Below are 26,051 nucleotides of genomic sequence, written 5' to 3'. Positions count from 1 at the left end.
AGGGCATGGAATTTCATCACAGATTTGCAAGTTAAGCCTGAATGTTTTCTAGGTGATAATTTCATACCTAAAGGTGTGAGAACTGCTGGTCATGCTGCATGATGAAACAAAGGTGTGGTTTGGAGGGAGCCTGAAGAGATGTACTGTATCTTTCTATAAAGCCATATTTAGGCACCCTGGGGAGCCAAATTAGAATTTGGGACCTTAGGACCACACAGCTCAGGAAGAGCCTGACCAGAGGAGCTTTGCTCTTTGAGGAAATTTATTCTTTTATTGCTCTGGGTGTCAAATACTAAACTACCTGCACCAAACAGCAGCAGGAGTGCTGAAAAAATTGCTAGATTTAAAAAGGAATATTAGGCTGGCATTTTGTGGAAAATCTGGCTTCTAACCTGCAGGAGGCAATGAGGATCTAGGACAGGTGAGTTAAGATCTAATCCTGTCCTTATTACAAGCAAAGGGTTTTTGCCTCGTGACTTAAGAGTGATTTGGGGAATAAATGGGATTAAAACTTGGAGTTCTCCAGTTGAAATTGACCTTGGGATCTTGATAATTGCAAATCAGATAATCTTTGACCTTTTTTTTTTTTTCATTTTGGAAAGAGCTGTAGCTTAAGGGGGCACAAAATATCATTTGCAGAACAGTTTTGGGCTTCCCAGAGCTTGCATCCACATGCTTTAAGAAAAGGGAGAAAAAGGTGTATAAAATGTGCTGTGACTATTGGAGCCCTGCTGAACAGTCCCACCTGAAAAATGTGTTCTATACAACAGAGAAAAATGGAAAGCTGAAACATCAAAATGCCTTGACAGCAATTACACCCTCTTTGCTTTTTTTTCAAAGCACTTGCAGAAGCAGGCAAAAGGGAGAAAAGAGTAGAAACCAGTGTAAATTATGGATTTTTTTTTTTTCCTGGAAATCTCTGACCAGCCTGGTGCCCTTGTTGGACTATGCCCATAGCTGAGCACCCACACCACTATGACCTACAACCATTAACACAAGGCAGAGCTGGAAGAATTATTCTCATGTTACTGCTAAATTGTGCTCAGATTACTCCACTGGAGGCCCAGCTGTGGTTTTATAATGTGCAATTACAATGTGCTAAGTGAGGCTGGTGCTTCCAGGAAACAGGAGCATTGGTGGAGTGTCTTTGCTCTGGGAGCAGCAAAGTTTTGTTTATTTATTTATTTTTTATACTCTGTTGAATAATGGAAGTGTCTATTTTATATTGAATTCATCAAATTGGGGTGGCATGAAGCTGAGGAGCTTCACCATCACTCTGCCAGTCCTTGCCTTCATTACAGATTTATACTTTGGACCCATCAGCAGAACAATCTGCAATGAGGAGCTTTTTTTGTCTGGTCAGAACTGAGGGCTGTTTTTTTGGCAACTGAACAGAACTGAACTGTCATTTTGGCAACTTTGTGATTTTTTTGGTGTTGATCAGAGCTTCCAAGCAGCTTCTGACCTTCCTGCTATGAACTCCTGCTTGTTGGAGGAATCTTCTTCTCAGTCTCTGCCTGGCAAATGTGGTGTGACCAATTGTCCTTCATGCAGGTAAAGTTCAGCCCACAAATTTGGAGTCAATTCTGTTTTCCTCTGTATCCTCTAACACATTAATCCACTTTCTGCAGAGAACACAAACCACCATCAGTTCATCATGACAAACCAATAGAAGCACTAAGAAAAGATGTCTTATTTGACTTAGCCCACTATTTATTGCAATATTTTTGGGACACATACCTGCAAATAAGTGATAGCCAATTCTGATCATTCTATCACCCTATTCTGCTCAGCAAAAACAGGCAGCTGAATGAAACCCTGTTGGCCCATATCATACAAACTATTCTTATACCAAAAGCTTCTTCTCCTTGACCACTGTTTAATGTTGCACTGTAGTAGCAGTAATAACTTCTTGCACCAGCAGTTTTCCATGAATTTTTACAAAGTCATTGATGTGAAATTTGACTGGTATTAAACTGCTTTTATCCCACATGTAATTGCTGCTGGCAGGCACCTTTCCCTTCTGCCTCCTAAATTTTAATCGCTGTTACACCACATGTAATTAAATACATGCAGAAGGGATGTATTTTAGAGTTTTGAGCCTTGATTTCTTAATTTTAAAATGTTTTATGGTGGAATAAAAAGTTTACAATTCTCTAGCCTACAAAAAATGTAATCTTGTTGTAAAATATCACTGTAATTGAATTTTCAGCTCCCAGTGATTTCCAAGGTTATTCTCAGAATGGCACTGGTGACAATGGTGAAAGTGACACAGATATCAACTCTCCTGGCACTTCCTGCAGTGGCCACTCCTTTAGCAGATATTTGTGACATGTTTTACTCTGTTTGTCCAGGATATTGCCACTAAAACCCTGTAGGTATTTTGTTTTCTTCCTCCAACTCCTTCTGAGACATCCTTGGGAGGGTGACTTTGCTTCCAAACCTGAGATGAAGCAAAAATAACATAAAAATAAAAACATCTCACCTGCTCATCATGTTACTCATCTTTGATTTAAAGAGTGCTCAGAGCAAGTAGGAGCTTTCTTGATGCTTGGCAGATGTTTGAGAAGTCAGACAGTACAAAAGGGAGGCACAACTTAATTAAAATCATCACTTGCCTCAAAATATTGGGACAAACAGACCCATGAGGAGTCTTGTCCATGTTGAAAGAGAAAAGGCTATGGGGCAGCAGCAGTTGTGGGAGTTTCAATTCTTCCTGCTTGTTTTTCCTTTGACCTGAAGTGAATAGATTCATTCCTGGTCTTTGCTCTTCTGCGTTAAGCAAAGCAGAATATGAAAATAGTTTGGTGCTTTTTTGGTTTCTTTTTGGTTTGTTGTTGTTTTTTTTTTCCAATTTAAATTTCAAAAGTGATCGTGGGTCATTTTAAAGCACAGCTTTAAACAGCTTTGCTGCACTGGCTGCTGGACACAAGCAAGATGCTGCTTTAGATTGGTCCTTGCACAGATCTGTGCTGTGGCCATTCAGGTTTTTCATACCAGCAAAGTTTTGGCAACTCTTTTTCCCTAGTTTGCTTTCCTAGGGATGGACAGCTCTGTGGGGATTTTTAAAAATATCTCTGTAGTTTTTCTGTGGTTTAGGGTGTTTTTAGGGACTCATCTTGCTGGTGAGTGCAACAGGGACTATAGAATGCTTTGAAACTTTCAGGGGCTTTGTTAGCAAGTTTCTGACATTGTGTAGGAGTGGTTTGGATTAAAATTTTAATTGTTAAAGTCCAAAGTTCTAATTAGGTCATCCAATAAAGTAGCTTGAAGTAAACAGCAAAAGCACTTTCAGACTCCCCTGACTCCAGTGAGAGGAGTGGATTGCTGGCACTTCTGAGACATCAGCCCATTCAGGATTTTTTTCTGCAGGTAACAAGTGCTATTAGAAAGGAGACAAAAGACCCTTCTCTGTAATCCTGGGAGGCAGAACAAAAGTAAGTGGTGACAAGGGAGATTCAGGCATTCAGAAGAAAGAACAAAATGCTTTCCAGTGGTAAAAATAATGAAAAAACCAGAATAGCTTGCCTAGGGAAAAGGTTGAGTCTCCACCCTTTGAGCCATTTAAGAGTAAAACATCATCAGGTGTCTAAATTTTGTTGATGTTGCCAAACAAAAGGGAAGGTCTGGAGGGAATTCCACAACCTCTTGGAACATTATGCATTTGAGCAATGTGTTAGACATAGCTCTGGGATTATGGATACTTAAAAAAAAGATAGGCTGAACATTTTTACACGAACGACTAAATTTTGCAAACTTATCCCAGTGCTAGTCTGACCAACTTAGACTACTGAGTTTGCAAGAGCAGTAAGATGGTGTTTTTCTCCATAAAATATCAATTTTGGGGGGTTTTTTTGCTTGTTTTTTGTTTTTTTTTTTTTTCTGGGAAGTAAAACAGGGGAAAAAAGTTTCTTTAAACCCACTCCAAATCAGATCACTGCAATATTTCTACGTGTTTATAATGCACCTACAATGTGCAGCGTGAGTCTTGCAATGAAAAAGTCTCAGATACAACAAGTACAATAAAACTCTCCATTTAAAACTTACAACTTTCTGCATCATTTAATTGTTTGGAAGAAATGCAAAAAAAAAAAAAAAAATCCCTTATGAGATCCTGTAATGAAGGAATTTTTTTTTCTTTTTTTTGAGTGCTAAATGGCAAATTTCTGGGTCAAACACCTGCCAATTTAATAGGAATTAAACCAGGGATGTGATGGCTCTGTGCATTATTTGCAATTCAGGGAAGCATGAAATTTAGTCCTACCCTGTGCTGGGTCACCAGCATATTGCTGTGCTGACATTTGGACAGGACTGCATTCCTTTCCTCTCTGCCTTGCAAATGAGCAGTTGGGAAATAAAAACAGAATTACACTGAGGCAGGCCTGGCAAGAGAGCAGTTTCACCACTCCTATTGATGTTTTATTTCAGGGTAAAGTATTATAAATACTTGCATAAAATTATAAATGCTATGCATTTAAAAGAGATCTGGAGTTCAATAATTAACCTTTTTATTTATATTCCTTAAAATTAATTTTTTCATTAAAAATGAATATTGCTATCCTCCATAGTGAAACCCTGACTGAGTGATATCTGTTTTTAGTGATGCTGTGCAATTCTGCCATTACTATAATCTTTATTAATCTGCAGCCTGTGACAAAAGCATTGGCAAGATAAAAATCAGACTTTTATTCCTGGCTCCCAGCCTAATGTAAGGCAAATTTTTAGATTAAAATGAAATGGCTCTGTTGAAACCTAAAGTAAAAGTTTCTACTTATAGAGTCATCTTTCAGTAAGCACATTTTCATCTTTGATATACTGGGAAGTAAGTGATCCTCTTTATTAAAAAAATCCCAAGCCAATATAAAAAAATAAAATACCTTCTCCTGTGTCTCTTTTTTCCCATATCAACTTTTCATGGCTCATAGGATACAATCATCTTGTTTGAGATGGATTCTGGAGAACTTATATTGAGAGCTATTACTGGCAATACAAAAAGAAAAAAAAAAAAGACAAAGAAGGGAACAGAAAAGCAGAATTATTTTTCAGAGTGAGTGGAAATCATCAGCTTTAAAAACTGATCTTAGCATTACACACATCCTTTGGGAACATCCTGAAGTGTCACAGTTTGAATTTTAGGAACAAAATTTTAATAAATCACATTCCTAATGCAAGAAGGAGTTTTCTTCTAGTAGGACTTGTTGAAATATCTTTATGTGTCCTCCTAAGCCATCACCACTTACTTTATCTTGAAAGACATTCTTATTGCTGATTTTTTGGTAAGATTTATTTTTATTTCATGCTAAATGGAATGCTTTTAGAAATAAGCAGTCTAATTTGCTCTGGGAAGTGCCAGAAGAGTTTCTTTCAGGAGATTTTTTGCTGCAAACAAAATATTCTGCCATCATTTGAGATGGCATTAGAGTCAACTCAAAGCTTCATCACAGCCTTCAGTGGTAACCAGGTGAGTGAATTTGGGAGTAAAGGAAAGAAAATTTGTGTTCTTTGCAGTTCAGTTGTCACTTCAAGTGTAGGATCATTTACAGGGGGAGCATCTGACTCTGCCACAAAAGGTTCTGAGCAGGACTGAGAGAGATATTTCCTGTGTGTGATGTTGGCCCTTCCCCTGGGTGCAAGAGTCACCCTGAAAGAACAGAAATCCAAGTCACAGCTCAGCTGTTTACAGCCTGACACATCTTGCCTGCAGTTAGGAGGTGCAAATCTTGCAAATGCAAATATTTCAGGTGGATTTCCATTTATGAATGAGGCATTACTGATATGGGCACTGGAGAAGCAGCTATGACAATAACCTGTTTTTTTATTTTTTTTAAAGTATATTTCTAACCAGCACTGTTTCACTTCCATCTCCCCAGCCACCACAACCCTGAAAACTTTTCAATTATTTTAAATTTTTGTCTCACATAAAGGTTTTTTTGGTATAAAATACTTGGAATAAACATTTCTGGAATAACATTTGGCTCAGTTAAATCAGCCTTCTGCAGGTAAGGACCATATATAACTCATACATATATTAATTATTGAAGACTGAACGTTAACATTCCTATTATTTAAAATATTAACTATGAAAATTAATATGTGTTTAGATGTGATTTGTGTGTTATGTTTGCATGTATTTGCATGCATTTACTTGTACACTGATGCATGATATTTACCTTGAGTTTACAAATGCTTTCAGTGCAAATCCAGCAAATATTTTATGCCCACAATTGAATATGCATCTAAGCAAATGTTGAGCTCGTGGATGCATCATTAAGCACATCAAAGGGCCTAACCTTACCAAACAACCTTTTTGGGTTCAAATATTTACCCTGAGCTAATAGGAACATGATGTGCTGACAATGACACTGGAAGTTATTTGTATTTACATAAGTATTAATGGAGTGGTTCAAGGACCCTGTAAAGGGAACTCCATAAATTGGATGCTGTCATCTTTGCAACCTTGCCTGTAATTTTCCACTAGGCAGAAAAATATGATGGTCCAAATCACATTTATTACCAAAGCTGGGTAACAGTGTTGAAGTGACTTTAATATGAACGAGCACTGGATCTTTGAAGCATCACAAATGACACTTTCTGAAAGGAAGAAAACATTAGTTGGTGGGAGGACACTCTAATAAAATCCCAAACATGAGGGGGAAAAGAAAAACTTTAATCCAGAGACAGCATGTAGCATCAGGTTGTACAAATGATTCTTTTTTGGGGGTGTTCCCAAATGAAATACATCATCATGGGAAAATGGCAATGCTCAGTCAGCCTGGCAGTGTCAGATCTGATTCCCTACTCATTTCCCCTGTTAAAAAGGGTTCAAAATAACTCTTTGCCACTCTATTTTCAGTGCTCCATCTATTGATCCCCACATATTGCAATATCTCCCTTTTGCCCTTGTGTCTCCAGTACCTATTGTGTGTGAGTCTACTAAAAATCGTTGGGGCAGAAAAAAAAACTTCTTGTTCCTCTGCCATGCCACTGCCCCACGATATCAGTGCACCTTTTTGTCATCCCTTGTGGCCCACCAGAGCCTGCTCATGGTTTCATTTTGAATAAGCAAAACACACAAAGTAAAGAGCAATAGAGGAACAGCTGCCTGTGCTCTCAGCAGTTCAGATTGTCAGCTGCCTGAAATATCTTAGCACCAATCAGGCAGTTATTTCTTTGTAGGAAAGCTTTAAAAAGAAAACAAAAAGTGAAATGTTCCAAGAGGCAGCAGGAAGACTTGTGCCTATGCAACAAGTCACAAACCAAAAAACTGGCATGTTCGCTGGGTGTAGAGCAATGGAAAATAAAACTTAGCAGAATCTCCAGCTCTGCTTTTGTGTGATACAGGAGAGGAGAATTATGAAGCATTTTTGGCTGGGTTCATAGGGAGGAAATGTTTTGCAAACTTGACACCCAAGGGAGTTTCCCAATTAAGAATGAAAAACAAAGGCAGTGAGCCCGTGCTGGCAGCAGTACCACACAGCAGAGGGTCAGAATTGTTTAAAGCATTCCTAGTGAGTGGAATAGTGACATTTCCACACAAATGTTTGTGAGGATGCTGCAGGTCTTGCTTTGCTTGGTCTCTCTCTCATGCAGGTCTGAAGCCCCAACACCCACCTGGCATTAGCTCCACCCAGCTGTGTCCAGCTCAGAATTTTACCCTGTTCTCTTCTCACCCAGTGTTTGGCTTGCTGTTTTTTAGTTTTGAATTTGTATATTTTTATTTGGCTGTTTTTTCCCTTTATTTCGTTGGTTTTTTTGGTGTGGAGTCTCCGCAGACTCTCTGAGCTGGCTCCTCCAAACCTGGAGTGCAGCTGGGAGGAGGACTGATAATGTCATTCCCTGATTTTTTATTTTTTATTTTACTATTCTCCACAGTAAAACATCTCAGGAAAAAAACCTGGAAGCTGTGACTGGCACGATGTGGTGCAGATTATTGCTATCTATTGAGTGTGAAAATCCTGCTTCTGCATGGGGTCATGATCAGGAAGGAGCTAATGATCACACACACATATTTTATGAATACCACCATGGCTTTAAGTGTTATAGTCAGAGTAGGTTCACAGCCACAGAGGTGACTTTCATGTTATCCATGTGAAAAACACAGCTTTTTAGGAACATAAACAAATCTGGAAACACCACTGCACACCTTTCAGCATTACAAAGATTAATGTTGCTCTCTGTCATTATGCAACAGATTTTTGGAGGAGACTCAGTGGAATTATTGGTAGGTGGAACTAAAGCCCCTCGTGTAGCAAATGCAGCTGAGAGTGCAGCCAGCCTGGACCAGGCTCCCACTCACAGTGTTTTGAAAACAGCTGTCTGGAATTAAGGCTCTTGGAAAAAATAAAAAAAACAAAAAAAAACCTGAAATCAATGCCTTTCAACTCAGTGGGAGATGCTTAAAGTGCTTGTTTTAATTCTGGCCTGAAAGACTTAGGGAGTTGCTTCTGAGAGGGAAAAAGAGCCTGCAGAGAAAATTAAATGCCTTAATGCCTCAATTGAGACAATTGCCAAAGTTCAGGCTTAAGATTCGGGTTTTTTATTTTGATCTTCAATTAGGAGAGAAAAGCCCTTCACCTTGCTTACAAATTGCTAAATTTTGATTTGATTTCCAAGTCATCCCTAAATTCAGTCCAAACTGCCCTTTGGATCTTATAACTCCCACTGGGAAAATAATTTTAAAAACTACTGTTTTTAAAATTATTTTAATTAATTATAGTAAAATTATTATAGTAAAATAATTAATTATTATAGTAAAATAATTTTAATTATTTTACTGGCTTCCGACACTTTCCTATTCAAGACATCTGACTCAAACATCTCAACTGGGGAACATCATAGGGCCTGACCTCTAGAGTTTTCAAAAGTCTGAATTTATTTTATTTTGGGGTTGTTTGTTTGTTTGTTTGTTTTAGAGGGTTTTTTTGTTTGGTTGGTTTTGTGAGTTTTTTTGTTTGTTTGTTTGTTTGGTGGTGGTGGTTTTTGGTGGGGTTTTTTGTTGGTTTTGGGTGGTTTTTTTTTTGTTTTGTTTTGTTTTTTCTTTTGGGGGGTTTGTTTGTTTGTTTTTTTTTTTTTTTGGTTGTGTTTTTTTGTTTTTTTGTTTTTTTTTTTTTTTTTGTGGTTGGTTTTTTTTTCTTTTTTTGGTTGCTGCTGTTTTTGTGACTGAGAGACTTTCAGCCACCCCTTCTGAGGTTCAGGAGCAACCTCTCCATACCAGGACCCCAAGATCCTTCTCCACAGAGCTGCTTGCCAGCCCTTTGGCCCCAGCCTGTGCTGCAATAACAAACCTGTACTGATTATTTCTCCCCAGGTGCAGCACTCTGCATTTCCCTGTGTTGAATTTCAGATTATTCCTCCCTGGCCATCTCTCCAAGGTGCCCAGGTCCCTCTGAAGGGCTGCAGAGCTCTCTGGGTCCCAACCCCAACCCCCAGCTTTGTGTTCTCAGAGAACTTGCTGAGGAGATACCAAACCCTTCCCTGCTTCCACCCCTTCAGCTCATCACTTTATCTGCATTCTGAAGAACACCAGCATCATTTTTAGAAGGAACTTAATGACAGGAAAACCTTTGTCAGAGAGATGGCTGCAAATTGCAGCTGTTAGAAACCCACCCTTACAATCTGCACTTTAATAATTACTCACTGGTGAGCCCCTGTTTTAAGCTTCTCTTACAAATGATGTTTCTCTGATGTAACTTGGTAGAAAACTGGCAAATTCAGAGATTCTTAGGCAGTGATTTCCCCTCTTACTGAGGCACAGGATTATCTGTCTATCCAATGTCTTGGAACTGCAGAAATCCTTTTCATACAGCATTAACAAAGTGCCTGAAATAGCTGAATTAGAGTAATTCATGCAGCTCCCTAATAACTGCAGCAATGCACACACACACATCTTTTCTATAAAATATTTTATAAAACTACTAAAAGTGTACAATTTTTCCTCAAACAATATCAAAGTTTTGTAGCAAATAAGCATTTCTTTGAATTCTGACCATGCTTAAATTATTCTTTATCCACACTTTAAAATAGGACCTAAAAAAGCCTACTTAATCTCAGCAGCTACTGAAACATTTTTGTTTAAAAGATGTCTATTTCTCTTCTCCTTTGCCTGCTCCATATCCACCACCTTGGATGTGCACATTCCATGGGCATCCTCCTCTTCAAAAGAACAGGTGTGATCCATCTGTGGGAAATGAACAAGACACCAAGAAAGCTGAAAATTCCCAGTGATGCCAGAGAGTGGGAGCTTGGCTGGGGCTCCTCTGCCCTTCTCAATACCAGGACAGGAAAGGAATAAGCACAAGAACCCTCCTCTGAATACAGGAAATTGAAACAAGGAGTTTTATACCTTGCTCTGGAATTTAGGAGCCTCCAAAGGGACCCAGAATGGAACACAGGAAAGCAGGGAAGCAAAATTATTTTGTTGCCCTTTTTTCTCCGAGATTTTATAAACCTGCAAGCCAAACAGCATTCTTAGGTACAAACTCTGTTTGCTCTTTTATCCATGTTTACTTTAAAAATGCATTTTCCCTAGTTTTTCAAAATGCATAATTAGTTTCTAAAAATAAAGGACAAAGACATGATTTGTTTATGGAGGAGGCCAGGACAAGCACCCAGAGTCATACCTGAATAAATAAATACAGGAGCCAAGTGCAAATAGGGAAGGAAAATGACTGGATATTTACTTACTTACCTGAGAGACTGATGATTGCCAAAATATTATGTTTCTTTAAATGAAGTGACATGATTTAATGCTGCCACTTGAGTAACTTTGTCTCAGAAACTGCTGTGAAGCTGAAAGGAGGGAAAATACTCCTCCATTAGACACCACTTTTCCTCCTTGATGGGAAACCCTGAGACACCTCAATAAAAAATCACCTTTCCCCCTCATAAACTAGAGGTGGGCTCTGAACTGGTTCACAGCTCCATCTCAGAGCAGGACAGAAAAGAAGCTGAGCAGGAGTTCAGCCCCAAGGCTCCCAATAAATCAGTGTCACAAGGGGACTGAGATTCTGCCCCACACCAGGATCTTCCATGGGTTGCTGTCAGAGCTGGTTCAGGTCAGCACACTGAGCAAAGAAAACAAATCAGAAACCAGAGCCTGGCTGGAGAGCTGTGTCCAGTCTCACTGGCCCTCACTGCTGTGGCTGTGCTTGGGCTGTCCAGATTTTGAGGTAAGAGCAGAGAAATCGATCAAGACACAGCGGTTTTGGTTCACCCATGGGAGATTTCCCAGCCAAAGCCCCAAAGAGTGTGGTGGGTTCAGTGCTGGCCAATCACCAGGGCACTCCTTTCCTCCTGTGAGTGGGGTTAGGAGAAAGGCAAAGCAGGCTCAGAACTCTGAAAAGGTATAAAGAGAAATTTATTAATAATAATTACAAGAAAAAGTAATAAGAAACAAAACAAAACATTCAGGACACTTCTCTTCCCCCCTTTCTTTCCCAATGACAATGCAAAGAAACAAAACCTAAAATTTCAGTCAGTTTACCCCCTCTAGAATAGTCTTTCTTCAGTTCTCTCCAGGGAGAGAGGTTCCCTGGACTGTGTTTTTTCTTTTCCTTTGGACCTGTTTAAACCTGCTCTGGACTGAACACCCAGATGCCAGAAATGCAAAAGCAGGACACAAGACTGCAGCAGAACTCTCAGTTTGGGAAATATTTCCCATTTCCACTTCCATGGTGCAAAACACTGGAAGGGACAATAATGCTTACTACAGACCAAGTGCTTTTTCCCAAAAAATGGTTGTGCCAAGGCCAGGAGGTAGAAAAATCTGCAATACCAAGCATTGAATTTGCTGGCAAAGGCCAGTGCAGTTGTTCCTTCTAGTGCCTTCTTCCCTTTCTCTGAATTCTTCCTACATATAGTCCAAAAAAAGCTTTAACTTAAAATACTTCCTAACCCCTGCATTGATTTGTTCAAGGAATTGACTGTGTGGTCAATCAAGTAACCCTGAAGTGATTAATTAGAACCTGTTCGGTTCTAATTGACTTGTTATTATATAATTTACCAATGAAGGAAACTGGCCCAGTAACTCTTTTTTGCCAGAGGAAAAGGAAAAAATTGAAAGGAGATTTCAAATGGGTTGCTTTCTAATCAAGATGTGCAGAAAAAAAATCCTTTTTTTTTTTTGCAGTGCAGACAAACAGAAGCATTTTTACATTATTTTGAAACTTCTTGACATTTAAAAATAGTAATTTCATTGAGATGAAGTTTTAATATCCAAACCCTTAGGACCCCCTTGGCTTTAAATTTAAATTTCACAATGAAGATTGAAAGAAAAGTCAATTTTCAAGTTAAGATCACAACATGCCATTCTGGGTATTGAGGTGATTTTTCTATCATTGAGGACCATGTCTTACTGTGGGAAGAGAAATAGGATTGTGGGGAGCCTGCATGAATTGGATATTGTGGTTTGACAAGAGGGCTCAAAGCTGTAATTCAGCTGGCAGGAAATGACACAAATAAGGTAAAGTCACCCAGTGGGAAAAGTTGAGTCTTCACACAGAAAGAAGCTGGAGAGGTAAAACAAAGCTGTGGAATTGTAAGGTTGCTGAAATAAAATGTGGGAAGGAAGAAAAACAGTTGTGTTGTGCAGAGCACCCAGCTTGCCATTGGCAGAGGATTCTGCCTGAGACAAAAAACAAAAAAAAAAAAACCCAAACTAAACCAAAAGAAAACAAAGCAAGAAAACCACCAAAAAACCAAAAACAAACAACAACAACAACAAAAAAACCTAACCAAACAAAAAACAAACCAAAAAAACCAAAATACTTTTTGTCTAGACTTCAGGTTCTGAGTCCAATAAATGTGCTTTCAGTATCATACTAGATTTATTACAAAGCAACTTAATCAGACAAATAACTGCCCCTGAATCACTTTGCTGTGCTGTGAACACTCTAAATGAAGCAGGCAAAAAGATCTCTGCTAGATGGGGAAGAGGAAGCACCCAGATGGAAAGGCAGGCTGGTGTCCTGTCAATCTGCTGCATCTCTGCTTGCCCAATCAAACCTGAAGAGTGAGACAAACTTCAGAGGATTTTCCATCACACATCACTCTCCCTGGGTCAGTCAGCAGCACCTGGGATGCCAGAGGAAAGCACAGAGATTTTGACTGCAAGCAATTTAAAGAATAAATAGAAAGTCTACCCTGAATAAGGATTGGAATGGTTTTACATGCTAAACATTTGCCCTGCCACATTCTTTCCACAATGGCAGTGTAAAAATGAATGCATTTGAGCTCTATAAATGCCTATTACCTCTGGAATTTCAAAAATGTCTGCAGTGTTTAGGGCAGCTAAAACTGGGGAATGCATTGCAACAATTTAAAATACTTCTGTCAGTTGTCCTGGTACTTTTTGAACAAGGCTGGTTTTTTTTCAGTCTTTTGAGATGTACCTGTGCTCTCCTAGTCTAAAAATTATGTACAACAAGATAAGAAAATCTGCCTAAAATGCCCTCATTAATTCTTATATTCTGGGTTTTTTTTCTTTAAGCACAAATGTTAAAGGGAAAAAAAAGAATCTTTGTACAATTAGCTAAAGTCATAATCCTATAAATTTTTCTGCTTGCCACTGCAGGGGCCCAAAAAGTTATTAATTTTCCTAATTCTATCACTGCCATTAAGTGAAGATATTACAGTTTCCCCAAACTGTAAATTTTATATTTATAAAGTCAGGCCATATCCTGAGGTATCTGACATCTCTCCAACAAAACAATCCCCAGTGAGACAGCTGTGCTTTGACAGAGAGAATTAAGACAGCTTTGACAATACATCACTGAAGTGATTCTGATCCCTGAATAATTCCAGCTGTCTTTTCTGACCTTACTGAGAACTAATGTTTTTCCTTGCTTTCCTCATCACTGTCCATGTCACCAGATGTGCTGTGCTACCCACAGGTCTTTTTTCCAGAGGAGAATACTGAAACTCAGGGCAAGAGACAGCATAAAGTGCTGTTGTAAACTGACAGGATCAACAGGAAGGAATGAGTGGTTTGAGGTTTATTCAAACTAGGATCCATTTCCATGCAAAGAACACCACAAATTTATTATCCAGCTCCTCCAAGTATGCAATACAGCATGGGTAATTTCAATTTGTAGGTACTGTTAATTATTCCTGTTCCATTAATAACCATGGGAACTTTTGGCTTTTGGTAGGAAATTAGAAATCAATTTGAAAAGTAATTACTTCATTACATTTATTAATTATGTGTTATAACCACCTCAATCTTCTTTAAAATGAATGACAGGATGCTTTTCTCATTCATTATTCTATATGAATTTAAAAAGTGCTACTTTCCTTTTTAATCTCAGGACAATGAAGAAGAGCTATAGAAGATATTTCTGAACCAGATGGGTAGAAGAATTCAGAATTTATGCCAGTACTGCAGCCAGAGAAAGCAAAGCTGAGATATTTAATTGTTGACTTCAATGAAACATGGACTTGAAGTTGTTTCTCTTAAAGGCATTCTCTAGGTAAGAAGAAACAGCACCTTCCTAGGGCTTCCATTTTCCCCATGTACCTGTGAGAACAGAAAAAATGAAAGTATTCTTTCTTGAATCTTAAGGAGGCACCTTCTTTTCTTTTTTTAAATCCAATGTATGGTTTGTTCATCTGTCTGCAAAGAAATTTTTAGGCGAAAAGAACTGGAAAGCATCAAGGAAAGAATTTATGTCTGCTGCAACTCATTACAAAACTTCAGCCAACTGTTCAAAATACAAACAATTATGTGTCCAGAATGCAGGGCTGAAAATAGGCCTTAAAAATATGCAGGAGTTTTCACAAAATAAGGTTAACTAGTTAAAGGCTTCACTAAATGCCTCTCTTTCAATTAATCAGCCACACTCCTCACACATGTTCTTTATCCACTTTAGGGAGCTTCTGGCTGTTTTCACTCTGGTTTGTGTGCTAGCAGCAAGGAGTCAAACCTAGTTATTTGCATGTTTTTCCTCCTCTTTCATTCTGCACTTCTGTGGGCTCATAATGCACACTGGCTGACTTTTTTCCCCACACCTTGAGTGATGAAAGGGTGAGAGATAAAGGAAAGTTGTCAGAACATCAGTAAATTGGAATCTGTAAAAGTAAGGTGGTTAAATATTCAACATAAGCAGCTGCTGTGGCACCAGAAAAGCTTGAGAAACAGCAGAAGCAGTGAGTAGTTTCATCATTCCTTGAGATTGCTGTGGGCACTGTGCAAAGCACCACAGATCTCTGGTTTAGGTAGAATGCAGAGCATTTCTATTCTCCTATTAACTCGTGGGCCCACATGAGCTTCTGTTTCCCTGGTGTGGCAGAGCCTCTGCTGGGCTCTCACAGAGTCCTGAGCCTGGTTTCTCTTTGCATTTGGGGACCAAAACTTTGTCTGTTGCTGAAGGAGGAGGGAAAATGTCTCAGCAGCAAGGAGAGGGCCCAGGGTAAGAGATGGGACTGGGAGAGGTGGGAGAACAGGGTAAGGATGGGCACACTTTTAGCTGCTCCCTGTCCTCTGTCAGCAGACACTGAAATAAGCAGAGATTTGACAGAGCTGAGCTCCTGCTTTCAGCACCAAGAAGCCCTGGGGAAAAGTGATTTTCTAGAGCTGCTTCCTTTTGCTACACAGTGGGCAAAGCCCTGGTCAAGCCTTCATCTTCATTCTTTCTTGCAGCGAGGTAAATCCACATTTCTTGTTGTATCCACAGCCTCTTTAAGAACTTTACATACACTTGAGAAGTATTAATATTTATTTTTCTCCAACTTCTCCTTCCCTGGCCTTTTAAAATTTAACCTGTACTTAGCCTTCATTAGCTCTTCTGTGTAGTTCCTGGCTTCCAAGAACTTTGATATTTCTCACTCACCTGTAGACTTTTTTAAATCAGTCCACACCTTCCCTGAAGTGTACTGTCAAAAAACTGGATGAAGCCTTCCAATTGGTGTCTTGCCAGTGAAGAGCTAAGGAATTATTTGACATTTCTTATTTATATTCCAAATATCATTGGTTGAAACAGTGTCATCCAGCTTTTTGCTGTAGCTGTCGACACCTGACCAGGAGAGTCTTTAAGCTCCTTTAAAGGGAATGTCCTGACTTTGGGGTGTGACCCATCTGAGGTTTTTACCTCTAAACTTTAAATTAGTCAGTGGAACTGTACTTCAGAAGTGCCTGTTCATGTTGGTTCATGGGATCATAGAGTGGTTAAAATAAAGGTACTCACTTGCAGTGTGCAGGACTGCTTTTCTCCAGATAAATACAATTCATTCTTCATTTCCCAGCTGTTTTATACTTCTGGATGCTGGAGAATATGGGATTGGAAACTATTTCTTGATCAGCATCATTGACTCCTGTCTCCTGCACCCACTAGGAGATATAGATATATTTATATAACACATAATGATTCCTCTGTGCTGCTGGCAGAGCACATTAATGAAACCACCCTGAATGCCCCAGAAAAGCAGAAAAGGACCATACCTACCCCAGGATGGGTCAATCTTTGCTGCCAAACTGACCAGCAGTTGGAATTCTCTGCCATCCTCAAATCTGGAAGTTGTTTTTGTCTCGTGTGGCTGAACATAGCACAGATGTGTCAGGCTAAAGGAAACCCTGAACCCTGAGACCACAAACTGTGATTTAGAGGATTTAAAAAAAAAAAAAAAAAAAAAAGGTTTCTAGTTTATATCTACATTTGTCCCCTCCTGAAACCCTGCACCACACACGTGCAGTCCTACTGTTTTGTTATGATATCTGCTGTCCTTATAGTGAGGGGGTGCAAAGCCAGAAAAATGCAGATTATTTGGAGTAGCTCCAGTAGTTCAGTCAATAAGGAGGTTCAGTCCTGTGTCTCTTCAGATACACAGGATTTAATTTTCTGCACACATTAAGGAGTACATTCTACTTTTTTGGAGTAAAACAATTTTTTTCTTTTTGCCTGCAAGGAATTGCAGTTAATACTACATGCAAAATGCTGAAAGAGTAGCAAAGTATTAGCATTTCTGAATGAAAATATGACATTTTATATACCCTTAAGGAAAAAAATTGCTAGCTCCCTGGAGCTACCCTGACCAATTTAATTTACCACATCACTACACATATGAAGTCAAAACTTCCCACTGCCTTTCCATCTACACATAAAACTCAGAGTACCAGATTTTTTCTCTTCTTGTGTGTGTTTTCATTATATTTCCTTAGACTTGCTATTTAATAGATATTCACAAGGTTGTGATTCTGGTCTCTTTTAATTTGATCTCTGCATTTCACCAGAATAGAATCATACACTCAATTCTTAAGTGGTAGAAGAAGGTCAAAGCCAAAAAGTGGAGGCTGCCCAAAAGCATTAAGGAATTGACACATTTAGGTAAATCAGTTGAAAATTGAATGGATTTCTATTCTTTATGACCCTAGAGCTGACAAAGCCCTGTAGCAGGGAAGCTCTGAGTTAAAAATTAAAAATTTCAAACCATCCCTAACCAGAGGATATCTAAGCCAAACCTAAAGGTGCAAAAACCAAACACCAACTACAGAAACTCTTTTTCCTGCTACCAGATTCATATCAGATCACTTTGTTTAGGATGAAACAAAGGTTTGAAACTGTGAGCATTTCACCCCTAGGAATGAGGAAAGGCTCAGGTGAGCCTGAAAAGATTTGGTTTTATATGTTTGGGGATGTCATGAGGTCTCAATACTGCTTTTAAAATAGTCTAAATCAGAAATGTTGAATGGATCACCCTCATCATAAAGCACCTCTCAAATTGCTCCACAATTGAACTTAATTTCACATTGTTAGTATGATAAATACCTGAGAAAAGCTGGGAATTTTGTGCTCAGAGTTCTTGTACATCATGTGCCAGGTCTTCAACCTAATTTGGCCCAAACAGATTTTTCATTAACACTTTCCTCTCGTGAAGAGGAAATTTAGCTTGGCTTTCCATATTAATATGTTCTTTTATTCCTAAATCATACCTTGCTAAATAATTTTTATCATTACAGGGCATTAAAATCTCCAGCTAGGAGACATTTAAAACAGTAACATATTTCCACTTCAAATATAGAAAGAAAAGCAGGGGAAAAAAATGGTGTGTGGTGCTGAGGGAGAGCATCAGAGCAGAAATCTTTGAAAGATGAGGCATATGAAACTGGCTGGCTGCCTGGCTGCCTGATGTTCTCTTTTAGGTTCTTGCTGAGACTTGCTTGAATTTCAAATTGTTTTCTAAGCTGGTGAATAGCAGGTGCTTGCTAACCAGCTCATAATGAGTACAGAGGTCCAGCTCCATGGAGGTTTCTCTCCCTGCTTTTGGCTGTCTCCTGTATGTGTGGAGAAAAAGCACTGGAGCTGGAAATTGGAAATTTTAATTGAAAGAGCACATACAAGAGACAATTTTGTAGCCTTCTGAACATAGAGGGCTAAAAAAGAAAGCAGGATGGGGTCAATTTTTTATGCTATGTATGCTGTGATATTTTTGGGCATGTGCATATTATTATCCTGAAACCAGGATATTTGCAAAAAATGCTGAAATCAAACATTCACCACAGTTTTTTTTTTCCTTACCTGGGCAGGTTCTTGTTCCAGGCTGCTCATTCTAGAGGCAAAAACTAACAAACATCAGTCCAGGCTCTTTCTTTTGACTAACATCTCTCTAAGGTTTAATCATAAAACCATACAAGACTCTTCACTAAATTATTCCTTTTTTTCTCAGTCTTGCCCCATTAATCCTAGATTAATGGTTTTAACATGTTTTGGGACTTTGTGAAATTATATCTTTGCAGCTCTGGAATGTTTGAAACACACAAAATGTGCGGACTGCTACAAAAGTGCCAATAATTCCCCAAAATGAGGCCATTAAGGATGCAGTAAAATCAAGTGACACTGAGGACAATACCTGGCAAACGGGGAAACAGACCCCAGCATTAGGGTCAAAAATAAGCTGTAAAACCTGAAAGTTTCCTCAGCTCCACAGCTGGAATCAGTCTTCTGACTCTGTAGAACACCCTCCACTCTTCTCCTCCACCACAGTTTCCATGGAAAGGGAATCAGCAGGAGTTTTGGAAGCAAGTCCCAGGTGAGAGAGTCCCCTGTCAGGGATATCACAGGGTCACAACTTCAGTTTAGCAGAGCCATGATTGTCTTGTCCAGAGAAACTGAATAATGTAAGCAAAAAACAGTTCTTATTTTATTTATTTTTTATATAACATAATATATAATTTATATAACATCTTCTTACAACATTTCTTTTCTATTTTTTCATTCTGTAAATAGAGACGTAATATTTTGCCATTTTAAATAAACATATAAAGTAAGCTTTTCTTTAGAAAAACAAAGTATTTAAATAAGTTTGGAATGATTGTCATTATAGCAAAGGAACCTTTATTTACAAAAACCTGCAGACTGACAATCACCTAGTTCAATTCAGTGTCAGCCCATTGATTCATGGAGGCTTTGTTGATTTATTGCAGTCAAGGATCTCATCCAACATTAATAAATTCCATTTTAAATGAATTGTTGTAGAGATTGCAGTATCTTAGGTTTGGTTTTCTTATTAAGCAGTGAACTGATTGCATAACCTATTGAGTGAGGAATTTCTGTATTCTCATTACTGAGGAGTTATCTGCAATGCTTTATTGATGGATTTCTGTCGGATAATCCATAATTATCAGTGGCTAAAAATGACTGAAAAACTACCACAAAAAAGTCAATGAAAATGTTGATGGAGAAAAAAGTAATTCTGTATTTTGCCCAACACAAAATATGATATATAAAAGTCATTCCCTTCAGGCAGGTGAGGAGATAATCTATTCTGATAGCTCCTCTCATGAATGTAAAGCCATGGAAAAATTGGATATTGCATTGGAGGCACCAAGAGGATGGGATGAGAAGTGGTCTTTCTTTGCCAGGTGCAGAAATGTCATTAGCACAGGACACTTCTCATTGATTATGTGGCAAAATAAGGTTTTGTTACCTGTGGAGGAGCTTTTGTTTGGAAACTTTGGCCCTTTGCATCCTGTTTGTGCTCCTTTCTCAAGAGAGAGCTCAGGGAGTGAGGTAAATAGGTAATCCCTGCTTGGGGAACTGGCTGGTGAAATTGAGGAGATTTGACAGAGATTTTCATTTCTGCAGTCCTGTCTGCCTTTGTTTTCTTTGGAGGGAAAAGCAAAGCAGTTTCCTGAATCTCCAAAAGTTTCTTCACCATCACACAGGAAGATCTATTTACTTGGGCTTTGAGCAAAGGGATCACGATGAAACTCAGGTGTTGGAAAAAAAGAAACTGTGATTTTATTTTGCTTTGCTTAGTAATAGATCTGTCAGTCTTTCAAAGTATAGATTTACTCTGTTGTGAAGGCCAGTACAGATGGAAGTACACCCACTTTCCTTGCTGCATGTGCATCACCAGTGCAGCTCCCTCAGCCTCCTGATTGCTTGTTGGCAGTGGGAGCTCTTGTTTGAGGGGGGAATTGGATCAACAGGGAAAGAGTGACCTTGAGAGTGGTTTCTTAGAAGAAAATTCCCTGCCTAAAGGGTTTGGGGAAATAATATGAAAGGACAGTTGAGTGTCAGCTAGAATGACTGTATCTTTTCTGCAGCTTCTGGAAGCAGCAATTCCAGAAGTGTCTCAGCTGTCTGCCACATCTCCCTGCCCATCACCAGCAGCTGGGGTTTCTCCTTCCAGTTTCATTATCCTTTAAAGCACCCTTCATCAGTCAGCCACTTTTTCACATTAAAACCCAGTGAGGGAAGCCCTGCTCACATGCCCCTGTCTGTTAGAACACAGCTGGTTTGAGCTGTTTCATGTAGGGGAAATGATTGAGAAGATGTGTTTTGCATCTTGGTGGTGTGGGTTTTTACTTTCACCTTCTGGGCATGAAACAATGCAGATTCAGTAAATAGGTCTAAGTGTGTGTAATGAGAATGATTTCAGTGCTTTAGGTTCATTAGTCTCACAGTGTGAACTTTAATAAAAATGAATTTGACTTGATTAGATGTAATTACAGCAATTTGAGTTAAAATTTGTGTACCCTTACATGCTCATAAAAAGGGTGATTATTTTAAAATATATTTGGGTAAATGACAGAGAAAAACATGAATGGCTGTCACACAAATCAGTGACAGTAATTCTTAGTTTACAGAAAAGGAACTTTTAATCACTGGGCCCAGTGGTCACTTCACCCTCTAATTAGACAAAATTACTGATGATCCACCTTTAATAAACAGGACCCTTGCATAAAGCCTATACTTTATGTGTAGGCATGCAGGTAGCACAATCATCTCACAGTGGACATTTGAACATTTTCAGGGGTTGCACGTGGTACAGAAGTCACTGAATTGGTGCCAACACTTGTGTATGACTGAGCCAATCTGTGTTCTCTACACATTATGGCTAATGGTGATGGTCTTACCAGCACTGGGCACCTGGTGCTGCATCTTTAGCTGAAGGGCAAGAAGGATCTACACACCACACCACAGGGAAAGCAGATTCATTTACCCTGGCAGGTCTGAATAACCCACAGATCTCTGCAGTCACACCCACCCCTCTTGCCTGAAACAACCCTTTCACCATTTTGGGTTTTTCCTGTCTCCACAGAATTTTCTCAGTGGAGTGGAAAAAGGAAGGCATCAGACCTGAAACACCCTGAAGAGTGTGAGGTCCCACAGCCAGGCACAGAGTCTCCTATTCTTTGCCAGATTTTATTTTCAGGGTACTGCAGCATTGTGAGGTGCCTAGGAAAAAATCATGGTACATTCTGAAATGAAATCTGATTATAAATCTTTTTTACCAATAAAACACTGCAGATCTACAGAGTAATCTTGCTTAGGGAACTTGTAAATAGGAAATTTCCCAATACTGTGCAGCCAAATTACCCATCCAGTCTATATGTGAAGGTCACTCTGGAGGGCAAGATGGCATTTTGCTGTTTTGCAGTGTTTCTGTCTGTGTCCATCACTCTCTGCTGTTTAAAACGACTTAAAAATGATAAAAACTTGTGCTAGCAACTAACTTTAAGACAGAAAAAAATGCCTGGTTGGTGCCTTCTGTGAAACCTGATAGTGTTGTTTTTTGGGCACAAACTGCAATCAAAAGTAGAACAGTTCTATTCTGGTTGTTCTTGAAAGGTAAGGAGAAGCAAACAACCATAAATAGTGAAAAGATAATAAACTCAGAAGAACCCACCACTTCAAAATGTAAAAAATGTTGGAGAAAGCCTCTGTCTGAAAAAATGTGATTTCCTTCAGTTCAAAGTGTGACCAAGCAGAGCTGATGGAGTGACCTGCCCTGGAACAGAAAGGTAGGTGGGGTATTATATCTCTAACAAGCAGAAAACTTGTGCCTGTTTGATATGAGCAATACACAGAGCACAAGCTGTGTTCCATCCACATTCACCTTGATGAAGGTCATGCCTGGGAACTGGAAATTGTGAGAATCAGAGAGTTTAGACAGTTTGAGCATGTCTCACTGCAAACCCATGGCATCCTGGCCTTTGGGTTTGAAGGTGGCATGAATGTCTAAGGACCAAAATACTGGCTTGCTTTTTGAGAAGCTCTGATAAAGCTGTGATATGATATGACCTGCTATGATAAAGCTGTTTCTTCCACTAGGCAGGACAGATGAGAGCAGTCAAAGCACCACGTTCTTGAAGTTGCAGGTTTGAGACACAAAAGACAAAGCAGTATTAGATTTAGACTTTGTGAATGACCTGGAGTATGAGCTAAAAGTAATTTAGGTGATAAGCAGTGCAGTTATTCAACCCTTGATATCACCAGTAATCATTTTAAAAATCACTCTCTGTCTCTGCACAGTTTGCCAAGCAGCAGCATTTGCTTCTTCCTGTAATTCAGATTCCCCTGGGAGATGCTGTTTTTACAGGAGGCAGGGATTAGCAGCACTCTTAAAGCAGGCCTGAAGTTCTGGAGGAGGGAGCAGCTAAGAAAAATGAGATTGCCTTTAATGGGGATCATGTACACAGAGAGCCAGGGGCTAAAACAATTCTGGCTAAATATATAACATGTCTTTATTTTGTGTTCTGAAACTTGTCAATATGTAAACGGGAAAAAACCCTAAAAATCAACATGTAAACATCCATCACTCCCTACAGAACATATTTAGCACCTTTGAATTTTAAAAGGTTATCCTCTTAACCCTGTGCTTGTGGTTTGAAATGGTTGGAAGCCACCATCTGTTCTAAAGAAAATGAAATTTTATTCTATTCAGTTTACAGATTGAAGATAAACTAGGATGATTTGCTGAGTCTATTGCTGAGCAACACAATCTCCATAGATGACAGACCAGAGGTTTTGATTCCAACATTCTATTTGAAAATGTGCACTTTATTTCTTCTTTTAAACCCACAGATCACTGCTTTCTCAATTGAAATTGGGTTTGTATTTGTTTGTTTGTTTTCCACTCCCCTTCAGCTCCTGACTGTTTTGCTAGCTCAGTGATTTTGCCATTTATCTTCTAGTGAGAAAGCACAGATCCATAACTACAGGCCCAAAATTAATTAGATGTAGAAATAATATGACAGCTATTGATACGCTTTTCATAGAGAGAAATCTTCAAGAAGAAAGGTTCAGACAGAAAGACAATGAGCAGAAGACCCCAGTCCTCCCCTGGAAGGCCTTAAAGGAAAGAACTTTTACAGAACAAACCTGTGAGACCCTCCAGAAAGAACAAAGGGAACAAAGGGAAAAGTAGCCCCAGTCAAACATGACCAAAGCAATATTTCTGTGTCCTCTGGCAACCACAAGCCCATTCAGAGACCACTTTAAAAAGGTATTACCTGCTCAGTGCCCTGAAAATGATGATGGGAATAAGATCTGCTGGGCTTGTTGCTGGTTCCTGTAATGGTTATTCCACTTTGAGGCAGATTTTCAAAAGTTTACTAAGCTGAATCCTTTCCCCTCAGTTTGCTGCCTTCAGGCACTTCCTTTCTCCAGTGTCTTCACTCACCTTATTTCAGCTTTTCTCAGCTCAGGCATTTAGGAAGCTGGAACTGATTCATACATCTAACTTGAAGTCACTCAGATCCTGGATGGATTTGGGTCAGCTGTGGCCACCTGGGGAATGTTACTCTTTTTATGCCATGGTTAAATTTCATTTTGATAATACATTAATTAATAATTAATATTTGCTGAATGACCTGTGCCTTAGGAAGAAAGAGGTGCTCTGCATGTGTGTGGAGGCAACACAATAAAGTACTAACCTGTCAGGGGCTAAAACACAAAGAGCTGAGTGGATCTGTTGGATTTTCTGGAATGCCAAGCTCTGGAGCACCTTGGCCTTGTGTATGTCTGGCTGCAGAAGTCATTCACTGTGTGGGACTGGATGCCATAAAATCCCTGTGCCTGCTGTACCCAGTGCAGAGTGAACAGAGAAACAAGAGTGACTTCATTGCAGCTTTTAGTGAAACCACCCTTGCTGTCCAGCCTCTGGGGCACCAGTGATTCCTTTTCCATTACATGATGGAACTTAATCTTTGCCATTTTATGTTTACCAGCCCCTCCCTCAGTATAATCTCATTTTGGGATGCTTCTACCTTTTTTAAGGGATGGTGAGACACAATAATTGCATGTTTGTCTCCACATATCAGTGGAAATCTGTAAGTATTTATCTTATTGCATACAGAAGAAAATATATAGATGAAGAAAAACAATTGGAATCTATGAATTTCCCAGTTTTTTCAGGCCAGTTCCTACATTTATTTTGTTGGGATGTCTTGTCTGGTTTCTCCTGGGGACTGAGTGAAGACTGAATATAGATCTCCTCTTTTGGATGATTGACAGAAAGTGTGGTTAGACAAGTCTTTTTAGAGTCAGACATAACCCCAGCATAAGGGATCTCAGAAAAATACTGACTTTTTTGTAGCACAAACCTCCCTCTCCCCTGAGTACCACCCTATTACAGTCACTGCTGACAGAATAAAGAACTATCAAAACAACAAGCTTCAAAATAAAACTCAGGGAGCTCTTATGAAACATGAAAGCTCTGTGCTTCAAAATTCTGGACTGACGAGAGCACAGCACATTTGCAGTGAAAAGTTTGGAGGGAAATAAATGAAATAAATCAAACAAAGAAAGCTCTAAGAATTATTTACTATGCATCAGGTCAACTGTAGTCTAATGATCACAGTGAACTCATTTCCAGTGGCATATATAAACCCAAATGTTAATCAGGAGAGGGGTGGGAGGAGGGAAATGGCAGAGCATGAGGACAGCTCTGGGTTATGTCACCACCCCAGTGCTGAAGGTGACAGACAGGGAACAGAGAAACCTCGGAAACCAGGAGAAAAGTGAGGCAGATTTAATACCTGCTACCCCAGCATCCCTGCTAGGGCATCTTTTGGCAATCTCAGGGACAAGAAAGAGAGAGAAAAGTAGTGGGTGGGAAGATCTCAGCCAAAGGGAGAAATTCCTTCCATGCCAGCTTTTTGCCTGACAGCAAAGGGAAGAGGAGAAACGCTTTGGATGGGCCCATCTCAGCCAGAGGCTGTCACATGTAATGAATCTTTTCTAGGATGAATATTTAATTAGTTTCAAGGGATTGTGACCCTAGAGTTTATAATTTTCACTTACCTATGCACCACTTGCTCCAAGTAGAAACGAGAATCTCAGTGGGGAAGTTCTTTGATTCCTCATCGGTGTCACTGACCCCAAACCATTTTGTGCACAGGACTGAGATGATCCAGACTGCTGAAACATCATTTTACACCATAAGTAATCTAATCTAATCTAATCTAATCTAATCTAATCTAATCTAATCTAATCTAATCTAATCTAATCTAATCTAATCTAATCTAATCTAATCTAATCTAACTTAATCTACAGCAGGGTCTTGTTACCCAAACTCCTTGTCTTTCCCCAGAGCATAGTGGATCACTGTATCACACCTGCAGCTTGTGTGTACACTATCATATTACATATTTTTAGGAACACCTTAAATGTTTTTCTTTGCCTAGGTCCTTTATGTCATTACTGCATTGGCCTACTGTGCTATTTTAACTGGAACATGATAAATCTACTTATTCCTCAAAGACTGTTGAATTAGGGATGAAATCTGCATAATATATCCTTACATTTGCTAATATTTACTAACCCAAAGTTATA

At 39.2% G+C, this 26,051-nt stretch overlaps 1 long non-coding RNA gene across 3 annotated transcripts; it reads left to right on the top strand.

The window, feature by feature from the left end:
- The first annotated feature begins 3,300 nt into the window (after positions 1 to 3,300).
- On the top strand, positions 3,301 to 24,504 carry LOC108962422 (uncharacterized). 3 transcript variants are annotated; one of them, XR_001991048.3, is made up of 6 exons: positions 3,301 to 3,372; positions 5,348 to 5,461; positions 14,304 to 14,465; positions 18,725 to 19,017; positions 21,535 to 22,237; positions 23,161 to 24,504. It is a non-coding gene; the product is annotated as an uncharacterized LOC108962422 (long non-coding RNA). The 3 variants fall into 3 exon arrangements; XR_007778897.1 differs by lacking the exon at positions 5,348 to 5,461; XR_007778896.1 differs by lacking the exons at positions 3,301 to 3,372; positions 5,348 to 5,461 and adding an exon at positions 10,383 to 10,471.
- The last annotated feature ends 1,547 nt before the right edge of the window (positions 24,505 to 26,051 follow it).

The sequence above is a fragment of the Serinus canaria genome, chromosome 1, assembly GCF_022539315.1.
Source record: "Serinus canaria isolate serCan28SL12 chromosome 1, serCan2020, whole genome shotgun sequence".
NCBI classification, from domain to species: domain Eukaryota; kingdom Metazoa; phylum Chordata; class Aves; order Passeriformes; family Fringillidae; genus Serinus; species Serinus canaria.
This window is presented reverse-complemented; position numbering and strand designations above follow the sequence as displayed.